Raw genomic sequence first — 4,643 nt, 5'->3', positions numbered from 1 at the left:
AAATTGCTCCCTGTTGAAAACCACTGGTCTATATCAATAACCAAAATCTATATCATGGGCCCACGGGACCCTGTGTGCTGATCTGGCCCCTGCCTACCTCTCTCTCTCTAACATTGTCTCACTTTGCTCTTCTTCTTGTTCTCTCTCTTCTTCAACCACACAGGTTTTTTTTTAAAGTAACTTGAATGTACCGGCTCTGCCCTGCACAAGGATTTTGCACATGCTGTTCCGTCTGTCGCATATGTTCTTCATCTACCTGTCTCCCCATCTCTTGCCTAGGTAACTTCACCTCACCCTTCAGATTTTATTTGAAGAATCACTTTCTCAGAGAATCTTTTCTGACCCTCTTTGTCTGAATCCTTTGCTATGTGCTCTTACGGAACAACAGACCTTTCTTTCAGACCTGTTATCTCCATTTGTAAGTGTACGTTCATTCATATGATTGTTTCTTTACCGTTCATCTCCTTCTCTAGACTCAAAGCTCTGTAGACAGGGGTTAGGCATCTTGATATTCCCACCAGTTGGACAGTGGTTAGTACATGGTGGACAGTTAGTAAACCTCTGTTGGATAAACAGCCTGCCCCTGTCTTTAAAGGATATTATAATTTTACTGAAGGAACCATGAATAATTTTACCATCCTGAGATTGGAGATTGATTTTTGAAAGCTGTTGAGTTAGGAAGTTTAGATGTTATCTTTCAGGATATACAAGTCTTTGAGAGTTTGAGCAGAAGTGTGATGAACCAAAATTCATGTTTTAAAAAAACTCATCTATGTGAGTGAAAGGAAGCCAAAGCAGAGAATCCAAACCATTCAATTACACAGTAAAAATGGACTAGGGTGGGTGGGATGGCAGAAATAAAAAGAAAGAGACAATTATAAGAGAAATTGTAAAAGAATTATTGGAACCTACTGAAGTACAGGATTTAGGGGGAAATGGACCAAGGCAGAAAGATCCAGGGACAAAACATTCACTCTGTATTCCTGACCATGCCACTTATTCATATAAGAAAGAACTGGAGAACTTTTCTACATCAAAAGCAATATTGACTTGCAAGGTAGAGAAAGAGGAAACCAAAGTCATTTTTAAAGTCTGAAGTTCATGAAAGTCCACTATTATGAATAGGCTTCTAAACTGAGAGAACAACACATAGTCTCAAGTAAGGTCATCCTTATTTAACAGAATTGAAGTAATTTTCCTCGGCCCAAAGTTTAAAGGCGAGAAAGTGTGGCTATCTCACAAGCATATTGGGATATATCCCAAAAGCCTCATTGGTATTGGAATAGGGGCTGGTGGAGATCCTCTATCCCTAACTTCTGGTAGTAGTTTCAACCTTGCCTACAATTACAGGTGATATATGTGTAGGAGGAAAATATGTGTCTCACAGCTATAAAATGGTGTGGGTTCATCAGACTGTCTTTCTGCACCCCAGGAATCAAAAAGAGTTCTGAGTCACACAGTGTTCTACTAATACAGGGAAGAAAATGCTTCTATCAATGAAAGTTAAAAGTCACACATACCTGCCCAATTAAAATGCTCCTTAGTACACGTTTATAATTTAAGATATATATCTCTAAGAGCAGACCAAGGCATTAAATATTAGATTTGTCTTCAGGCATTTTGAGAGAAGATGCCTTGGACTTTCCTAAGTTTGTTCTAAGAAATATTCTGGATGGAGTCTGTTCCCATGGTTAATATCAGTTATGTAAATATATATATATATATATATATATACACACACACACACACATATGTGTATGTGTGTGTGTATATATTCATCTAATTTTTCAACTAGGTCAGTTGTGTAGTTTATATTTTTTCACATAGTAGCTGCATTCTTTCTTCAACTCTAATCCTAATTAGAATCCATACATAGGAACTGGTATATAACTAAACACGTAATAATCATATTTTTTTCTATTGTTTACATTTTACATTATTCATTAGAATTCAGCTAAACATAACAACTTAATCTTTAGGAAAAGACTTTTGATTTTCATGTACAAAGAACTCAAAAAAAAATCCTCTGAGTAGAATTTTAGGCATTTATACACATGCCGAGATTCCTATAGTTTATATTGAATCTGCACCACAGTATTCCCAACCAACATGTTAAATGGCAGCCATCATATCTATCTTTTACAATCTTATAATCAGACAGACAAAACCTACTTTTGCTTGTTATGCACCTCCACTGTTCATCATGAAAAGATCAAGTTATATCTAATTTTGTTATTTCTCATTGGTGTTGCTAATTCTGCCAGTGGGGATCACGTAGGACTGTTGTAGTTTCTGCTTTCCCTCTTGAGGAGCTACCAGTTATTGTAGTTGCCATAAGAAACCCAACAGTAACCAGCAATGTACATATGCCTCATCTTTATTTACTGTTCAAAACCAACAAAATGTCATATAGTGGGATCCCTAACAGCATGGCAATTTGAAGAGAATAGAAATTCCATCAGTAAAAAGTCAGGAAAGATTTAAATGGACCCCTAACTCTACCTCAAGAAATACAATAGGATCAATATACTAGGTTTACAAAACTGATCCCAAAAGGTAGCTGCAGTCAGTTTCCAAGGAGTTCAGAATTCTAATATTTATAGAATACATTAATTTTGTCAAGATAGGGAAAGTTGGACAGAAAAGAGCTGGCATGGGTCTTTATTTCCCCCAAGCTAAGTCATAAAGAAGGGTTACTAACTCTACCACCCTTTTCCAAATGGAACTAGATCTTCTTATGGCTTCTTCTGGGTAGCCTCTCCCTGTCTCCACAGAAGTTCATGTTTGTTACATTTGACCTTCGCACTCCTACTCCCAGACTTCTCTGATTAGGTGCCTATTATAACATCAGGTGGAATCTTTCTACCTCCCTCTACCCCCCAATAGTTTTAAATTACCTGAATTCACCATATTTGAGAACCATATTATAACATTGTTCTAAGTACTTTGTCTTAAATTATATAAGACACTATTAGGATTTTAATTTTTTCAAGAAACAAATCACCTTGAAAGATGCTATAATCGATTGTTTAATAAAGTAGATCACTAAAAATTTGAGCTCATTGGGTCAATTTAAACTATATTCTATAATACTACAATTAATTTATTCAGTGCATATTTATCAAATCTTACTGTATGTAAGACTGTGAATAAAAATAGATTTATGGAACTCTAGGTCTCATGATGGAACCAATACTTCAAAACTATTTTATTTATTTATTTATTTATTTTTTATTTTTTGAAAGTTAAGGTCCTTTATTAGGGGATGTCAGCAGAGATCATGGGCGATCGGAACAAATCTTTGGGGCTTGAGACTGAGCTTAGAGCAGGGGAGCCTATCCTGGAAGAATGAACAAGTCCCTAGCTTATGCAGAAGTTGTCAGGGGGTACCCAGGGGTATTGTGAAGGAGAGGTAGTCCCCAAGGGCGCCCCAGCAGGGCCAGTAGATCTAGAAGATGGTGATCCAGGTGGTGAGCACAATCACCCAGAAGAGGAAGCCCACAGCCGAGAGCCAGACATAGCCTTTTATCTGGCTCTGCTCTGTGTAGGCTGGGACAAGGAAGGCCTCTCGGAAGAACCAGAAGATGTTGACCAACCAGAGAAAAGGCAAGAAAGCAAACCCACCCAAGTAGTACTTCCAGCACAGGCTCAAGTTCTCCTCATTGGATACTCGCTCCAAGTTCATAGTTGTGCTGGGGCCGGGTCTTCCCAAGGGTCTGCCGGCAAGACCCAGGCCTTGACCCTAAGTGACAGATGTAAAGATCACGAAGAACCACGCCCCAGTGGAGCTTCCTCCTGCTTGGATGCTCCTTTTTTCTTCAAAACTTTTTTAAATCATAAGTTGACATGAGGAACTTTTTAAAAATGTTCACCTTATTCAATATAATCCAACTCTCTTGTCCCTACTTCCTACTCAGTTATCTCTTTAGCCATTTATATTGGTATTTGATAAAGAAACTTTAATTTCTAAGAGTTTCATGTGGTGGACTCTATGGTGAGTGGTTAAAAAATGGGTTTTGCAGTCAGATAGATCAGAACCCAATGCTTATTCTGCCAGTTATTAGCTTTGTGACCTTGAAAAAACAGTCTCTTAATTTCTCTAAACCTTGGTTTCTTCATCTGTAACATAGGAATACTGAGTTTTTCTTGGTGACATTTCATGTACTAAATGAAACATGAAACAATCTGCATGGATCCCTTAGCATATGCCCTCACGTGTTGTGGGCAATCAATAAATGGTATTTATTTTAAAGTTCAGGTGAGGTGAATATGCATGATGGGCTTGGTAACCAATATGACAGTTTTAGTAGTAGATACAGTGGCAGAACTCTCTTCCTCTGATGAGAAGAAAAGTAAACCTTGATGGAAGCAGATGAAGCAAAATATCTAGACCTAGAGCAAGGAGAGGACCGTGGTGGTGGGAAGAAAGAAACATCAGGAGTGTCTTAGTTGGGGCTCCCCTGAAAGCACAGCCTTGAGACAAAGACTTGGATGCATGCTGCTTAACCCCGGAAATAGGGCTGAGGGATTAGAGGGAATGAGGAAGAGTTGGAGGAAAAGATCCAAATAATGCTCCAAAAAGGTATATAAGGTACCTGTTGTTGAAAATAAGGCCTCTGAAAAGCATATTGAGCACCTCTCAG

At 38.2% G+C, this 4,643-nt stretch overlaps 1 pseudogene; it reads right to left on the bottom strand.

Moving 5' to 3' along the window:
* Positions 1–3,322: 3,322 nt before the first annotated feature.
* LOC134363083 (gamma-secretase subunit PEN-2-like) lies at positions 3,323–3,799 on the bottom strand (annotated as a pseudogene).
* Between the last annotated feature and the right edge of the window lie 844 nt (positions 3,800–4,643).

This window comes from Cynocephalus volans, chromosome 1 (assembly GCF_027409185.1).
Source record: "Cynocephalus volans isolate mCynVol1 chromosome 1, mCynVol1.pri, whole genome shotgun sequence".
NCBI classification, from domain to species: domain Eukaryota; kingdom Metazoa; phylum Chordata; class Mammalia; order Dermoptera; family Cynocephalidae; genus Cynocephalus; species Cynocephalus volans.
Note: the sequence above shows the minus strand (reverse complement) of the source record. Positions and strands in the feature narration are given on the sequence as shown.